The sequence below is a fragment of the Cydia fagiglandana genome, chromosome 13 (assembly GCF_963556715.1).
Source record: "Cydia fagiglandana chromosome 13, ilCydFagi1.1, whole genome shotgun sequence".
NCBI lineage: Eukaryota > Metazoa > Arthropoda > Insecta > Lepidoptera > Tortricidae > Cydia > Cydia fagiglandana.
The window spans coordinates 1,234,662-1,242,384 of NC_085944.1; the positions used below are offsets into that span (position 1 = coordinate 1,234,662).

The window sequence follows — 7,723 nt, forward strand, 5'->3', positions numbered from 1 at the left end:
ATAGTAATATATTTGTGTGTGATAAACTGCAGATGTGTGGAATAAATATTGTGTAGAATCACTACTAGGTAGAATCAAGATTGTGTTGAAATAATGACTGTGAGGAATAACGCATGTGATAAACTGCAGATGTGTGGAATAAATATTGTGTAGAATCGCTACTAGGTAGAATCAAGACTGTGTTGAAATAATGACTGTGAGGAATAACGCATGTGATAAACTTCAGCTGCGTGGAATTCATATTGTGTAGAATCGCGACTAGGTGGAAACAATAATGGCATAAACATCGCAAAATCCAAAATTAGCTGTCACTGGTCCAAACTTCAGCAATTTCATTTATTTGCTAATCCATTTATTATCTCAGCCTAACCAGTCAACCTTTGGGTCAAACAAAAACTTGTAGCTAGTGCAGTTCACAATTTAAGTAGGTAAATCTGTTGTTTTTTTGTTATATTTTATCTGTTACCTTAATGGTTACTGCTTTTACTTTATTTGTTATGTATACTTTATGTGCTATTTAGAGGCTATAATTATTCAAAGTTATATTAATCACAAAGTTAGTATTTCGCACTAGTAAATAGTAAAAATTTGACAACGAAATTGCAATTTTTAAATCAAAGCCTGTGGTTTCAAATTTTAGGACGATACCTATATTCTGATAATACCCGCTATCATCTCATCGTTTATACCACACCGAGATCCATACGTCGGATGGCAGATTGCCCTCCATATAGTCCATATTATCTATCTGACCATCCATCTTTGTCGCTTCTTCAATGGTTTTGTGCCTCATAATTAATGACACGGATTTGGACACCTTATGTATTTGTACCATGTTTTTATAAGGTCCGTTAAGGTCTCTGTATGGAATAGTATTGGTTCTATTCCAAGGGTTGATTTTTTGAAAGAATGTAATGAAACTACTCTTGAAAGTCTTATTTATAACGCCCAAGTGCTTGACAGTTTAATTTCGATAGTTGACAACCAATATTTTCAGGGGTTCGCATAAAGAGTGGCAACTAATAGGGCAGTGTCAAGTATTAGGATATAATTGTGTTTTGTTATCATTATTAGATTGTACGCAGACAGGTATTTTAAAATCTTTAATACACGATAAATTATGAAATTATCTTCTTCGTCTTTCTCGCGTTATCCCGGCATTTTTGCCACGGCTCATGGGAGACTGGGGTCCGGTAGACAACAAATCCCAAGAATAGACGTAAGTACTAGCATCAATTATGGAATTATTAATTATCTAAATGACTAGTTTTGTCAATGACTGTGTGAATTATATAGCCTGATGATGATGATGATCATGATATTGTGTGAAATATGTACCAGCCTACGTGGCAAAAGATTATACTTATATAGATTAGTTAATCTATAAATTTATCTCGTTTTAGGCCTTTTACAAAAATGTATTATTCTAAACTGATAACAATATTTATAGTCTACAGTATCTATTGATGGAGATATAATGCTAAACTATTTATTATATTCTGCACTATCTATGGTCGTTGTCGTAGGCTTGGTTTTACCTTTGGTTTCTACTGGACTATAGTTACTTAATAGTCCTAGTAAGAAACAGACTATAAAGTAACTATAAGGGTTCCTAGTTGACAACGGAATCCTAAAACAGAGTGCAATTTTTATCCTATTAATGATCCATTTTCACGGAACGATAAAGTTTTGCTGACTTGACGAAATCTCACGAGTAGAAGCAGTTTGGACTGAACGTAATAAAGAAATAGACTGCCGTATTCGAACTTTCTTTCAAGATATTCACAAGAGACGACACGTAAGATCCATTCTAGATACGTTATAGTTTAGATATCAACTAGTTCTCTTTTGCAGCACAATTTGGGCAACCAATGTCACTTTAAGTTAGATAGCGTAAGATATCTATTAGATGTGAATTGGATCTCTAAGTCATATCCTGAGGAAATCGTTCAAGAGTATTTCCAGATTCGCGCAAATGTCAAAGACAGGTTAGATCTTAAACATATCGTTATCGTATCTTGGTGATGTCTAAGAGATATCTAGTAGATGTCTATTTCAAAATCCGAATCGGGCCCAGATACTCTGACATACTCGTATTCTTTTTAAATATTTCAGTTTAGTGTAAATTTCATGTTTCAATTTACGTGACGTAAGGCTAACGCTTACGCTAAGTGTCATTTTGTACGGGATTTTTAGTTTCCAAAACGTCCCGCTCGGCGCGCTGTCAAAATCCCATACAACAAAGATTTAACGCTAACGCGAACTCTTGTCACGCTATCGAATGAAATTCACACTAGGGGCTCTGGAATTATTATTCTACGAACGACCTCCGGAAGATAAACATCCACAGATTTGTCCACCAGTCTTATGACAGATTTGACGGACAAGTATATCCCTAGCTAATTCAAATAACTGATAAATTTATCAGAATAAATTGTAGTTAGACGTACCAGCTTGGACGCTTTGACATTGTGATGCCCGCGTTATCGCTTTTTTTGGTCGCATTTTAGCATTTTATCGAAACCTAGGCTACTGATAGCTTATCAAGCACAGTTTAGGTTTTGGTGACTAGTTATATAATATTGTAATATATTTTGTTAATGTAATTAAAGAAACTTAGACGAGAACTAGGATTGAATGCATGTAAGGCATTTGTGAGATCAAAAAACCGGGCAAGTGCGAGTCGGACTCGCGCACGAAGGGTTCCGTACCATAAAGCAAAAAAAAACGGAAAAAAATGCAAAAAAAAAACGGTTACCCATCCAAGTACTGACCACGTTGCTTAACTTTGGTCAAAAATCACGTTTGCTGTATGGGAGCCCCACTTAAATCTTTATTTTATTCTGTTTTTAGTATTTGTTGTTATAGCGGCAACAGAAATACATCATCTGTGAAAATTTCAACTGTCTATCACGGTTCGTGAGATACAGCCTGGTGACAGACGGACGGACGGACGGACGGACGGACGGACAGCGAAGTCTTAGTAATAGGGTCCCGTTTTACCCTTTGGGTACGGAACCCTAAAAAGCAAAGTATTTTGCTAAAAGCTTACGACAAATTTCGTTTTCTATCGATGCTGTTTTTGACTTTACTAAAACAACTTTTAAATGTAGGTAAGCGATTTCATTGAGTCTTAATAGCTGCTGAGAAAAAACAAACTGCATATTGTTTTCGTTTGCAATAGTTAAAATAGATGGCGCCACTATTATACTATTTAGTCACCAAAAACATTTACAGCGCATCATAAATGCTTCTTCATAAGCTTTTATAAATAATTTTAAATCTCTAAGTAATATTATTAAAGTGAAACTTTTATTCTATTGAACTGATATTTGTTATTCTTTATTATAATTTATAGTTATTGGCCACTTATTTTAATTGCTTGTAATACAACTTGACATGTGAAAGTGGCCTTGTAGCCAATTTGCTAATTATATTTTTGAATTTGAGTTTACAACAACAGAAGAGAGCTTACTTAATTAAAAGGGAAATGTAGATATTTAAATAGTTATAACATTTTGACTTGCCTTTCTAGATAATAAGTTTTTCCGAACATAACTGTGTCACTTCAAAAGTTTTAAATATCATTAACACTCTTTTATTTCCCTTCGTATTTACTGGTTAAAGCTATAAAACAATTTTAATTCGCATTCACTCGTTCAAGCTATAAGTAAAATAGGTTTAAACCTCACTTCAAGTATTCTAAAAACTTATTATTAAATTTGCACACTGAATTTAGCGATGTTGGCACAGTTGTACCGTCTGCATACACCTGAGTACGTTAGAATACTGACGGCAAATATACAGATGCATTAAGTATGTATGAAGTTGATACACTGTTATTTCCTTTTGTTACTAAGAACAATATATCTACGCATATCATGGCCTTGTTAACCATGCTGAAATAATGTACAAATATCATCGAAACTATAATATTTATCTAAGAAACAATTGTCTACTTTTATACTGTAGTTTTTCAAGTGTTGAGTAACGCTTCAATGTGACCTGGTTTGAAATTTTGCTGAAAATATTAAAATCAACAGTTCAACAAATCTTATTCAAGGTTCTTTATAGTTAAGTATTATTACCTATTAGGTAGCTTAAGAGCCCTTCAACGTGCACACTAGCGCCACAGCTAAATAATCGTGATAATTTAAATTTAACGAAAGATATTGAAAAAAGGGGGCCGCTACGTACTGTATTGTGTATTTAAGTACCTTTTGAATATATCAAACTAGTTTTTATGTTGTTGGATTTGTCAATCTATGCGTCCAAAGATAAAACGGCCGTTTTTTGTTTTAAGTTCCTAGATCGACGAATCCAGCAATATAAAAACTAGTTTTATGTATTCAAAAGGTACGTAAATACACAATACAGTACGTAGCGGCCCCCTTTTTTCAATATCTTTCGTTAAATTTAAATAAATACGATTATTTAGCTGTGGCGCTAGTGTGCACGTTGAAGGGCTCTTAAGGCAGGTTGTGTAAAGATGGCTTCAGTTTTTAAAGCGAATAATTAGTTTGTTGCTAACTGGTAAAAAGCCTCCGAGATATTAGTTCGTCACTTGGGAAATATTGCAACGAATATTTTTAATTTATAAAAATAATCTGCCTTTTATCTTTTAGTTATTAATTAGGTATTAATGAGTAATGACAAGTTTTTTCTTAAATGATCCACCGATTTCTTCTTCTTCCTCGCGTTATCCCGGCATTTCGTGGCGAAATGAGAGCCTGGGGTCCGCTTGACAACTATTCCCATGATTTGACCCACTCATGATTTGATTTGAAATGGTCGACCGATTTAAAAATCGAAAATAAAATGAGTATGCACTTGTGATCTGCGATTGTGTCTGTGAGTTTTCTTTAATTCTAACATACACATTTCCTACTTTTTTAACTTTTCGTCTTAAATTATTTTTTGACCATTTTGCATTCCAAAACTAATTTTGCCAACCCTGATGTAGTTTGATAAGAAAGAAGAAAAAACTATTTGGCTTGGCACCGACTTTAAACGTTTCAGTTGCTAGCGCATATATATATATATATATAACATGATAATAATTATGTTATTATATTACGTACCTAATTTTAACATTTAAGATCAAAGAATGCATTCTAAAAAAGGCAGTTGTAATAAATGATTTACGTACTCTTAAATCTAAAAAAAAACTAATATAATTTGCTGTCCAAACCTACACAAGTCTCCACCTAAAATCTACTCAACCGTATAGAGTAGGTATCATAGCATAGCATGTCGCAGTTATTAAAGCTGATACCATTTTATAGATGTTGTAGCGCGAATATTTCGTTTTTTATCGGCGGAGTCTAAAAAGTTAGGCTTTATCTAGCTTAGTGTCAGTGCTATCAACGTTGGGTGACCTAGCTTATCGCCTGTCTTCATTAGCTCGCAAAAATGGCTGATATTAGCGGCCACGGAGTTCCGTAGCTGATCTGTACCTACAGGACTTTAACTGAGAATTTTATGGTTTAATTCAGGGCGTTCGCTAGCTGGCGCCGTGGCGCGGTTGCACAGAGCGTTAACGAAAAATAGTATGAGTGACGCCAATTGAGGGCCTACCGCGAACCACGACAACAGCCTTTCTGTCACACTTACGTACGAAATTACAAGTGGAACAGAGAGGCAACACATTGAACGTGGACGCGGACGCATGCGAAGGATTTTACCTACAATGGCACTCGCGTGCACCCGGTCCGTGTACCAACGACAGCTAATGGACACCCTTACAATGGACATTCGTTGGGTAAGTATTGATAACCAAATTAGCATGAACCCTAGTCAATGTAAACTCCGTGTTTCAGACTTAGCGATAGCCTCAATAGACGTTCATATAACTTATTTTAAGTAAGCTTTTTTTAGCTTTTAAACCGATAATCCAGTGTCAAATTGTACTGTACATCATTTCACCTGTTAACCCCGGGTGAGTGGAAGGTGCAAATGGCGCTTTAGTCTTTCAAAATATCTCATTAGCCTCATCTCCAAGTCTAATCTCCAAAAATGTAAATATTCTTTAAAAATAAACTTAATCTGGGGTTATAAGTGCAACGACGGCTGATAAAATATTTAGGCTTTCGAGTTCTATAACGTCGGTGTGCATTTAGCGTAAACACGCCAATAGTCGACATGTTAAGATCCAATATTCGACACCTTGCTATGATATTATGATTGAAAATGTCGATTATTGGAGCTGTGTCGGGCACTGAAGCCTCTTTGTACGCACTTATAAACTAAATGATAGTTATTTGCTTTACAAGAGGGGCAAAGTTGTTGTTTAACCCGAGTTAATATTGATAGCCGAGCAAGCGAACGATTCTAAAATTGAACTACGAGCGTAGTGAGTAGTATATAGGCATTGGGATACACTTCCTTTCGGGCAAACTCGGCTCCATTCGGTTTAGCATTGTTCCGAGCAATTATTAGGGTTGGCACCACTTGGCGTCCTTTTGCGTGCACGACCACAGATAAGATAAAGACGAATTTCGACAACCCTAAGTAGAGGAAAGGGATAGTGCCTTACATTAGAAAGGGATAGCTTGATTCGTCCCTGAATCGCTGTAAAATTTCGGTTTTGTAGGAAGTGCCCTTTCTGTACGGTAGTACTATTATTTATTCTGTGGTATAGGACGAACGCATGTATGGAGGTCCAAGGGGGAGGCCTATGTTCAGAAGTGGACGTCTTATGGCTGAGATGATGATGATGATGATAGGACGAACTTCTTAATATGACATAATTATAGAATTTTAGTGTTCTTGAATATTTTTGCTTACTAACCCAGTATTCTACTATCTAAGTGTACCTAGATTTTTTTATCACAGTTTTATTTAGGTACGGTCTAATCATGACATAGATAAGATACGGTTAGTTTCTAGGTGTTCTGCATTGCACATATATCATAGTTTGTTTGTAAAAGAGATCAAGAGTTTTTTTATTAGGTTTTTTATTACGTACCCAGAGTAAAAAGATAATATATATATGCAGTGGTTGGGCCGTGAAGACCAATATTACGTTACTTTTATACACGGTGGACAAAAAATAAGTGCATTCCCGTTGCCAGGGAGGTTTTGGTATCATACTGAGCAACTTTTACTACGGGAAATCCCCGAAATGAATTGAATGAAACAGCCAAATTTTTTTTGCGATTTCGGGGGTTAGTCCCATAGTAAATCTTGTTCAGTACAATTCCGAAAACTTCCTGGCAACAAGAATGCACTTATTTTTGGCCAACCTGTATATAAATATAAAAAATAAAAACCTGTATATATCGTCGTCTTACTAGACCCAACACAACCCTTATCAAGCTTAGTAGGTATGGGACTAGGTCGATTTGTGTAATAATGTCACATAATTTATTATTTATATGGGAAATAAAATCTAAAGGTCTGTGTACAGAAAACTAATAGATATAGATACCTACTTACCTTTATAATTTTGACGAGCCTTAAGCTGGTTCCGTTTGCAAAATCTGCAAAAGAAAATATTTTATTAGCATATAAACAAAGCACACGAGATAACATATATTATAGCTTACTATCTGTAGAATCTAACGCGATATGTTAGTGATAGTACGTTTATGTCAACATTTTTGAAGATTGCTTGCATTTTTGGCAAATTATCTAGACACGCGGCAGCGTGTCAAGCTCAAGCCAAGTTCAAGCAAAGGCCAGTCAAATCTAACCTACATTAAGATCTCACATTTTTTTAAAT

General features: G+C 35.2%; 1 protein-coding gene across 1 annotated transcript in view; it reads right to left on the minus strand.

The window, feature by feature from the left end:
• The window catches only part of LOC134669948 (broad-complex core protein isoforms 1/2/3/4/5), a 31,175-nt gene extending 23,689 nt beyond the window's left edge, over window positions 1-7,486 (minus strand). The window contains exon 1 of the mRNA XM_063527579.1: window positions 7,438-7,486. The gene's annotated coding sequence lies outside the window, so the exon portion shown is untranslated. The remainder of the gene's footprint in view (window positions 1-7,437) is intronic.
• Between the last annotated feature and the right edge of the window lie 237 nt (window positions 7,487-7,723).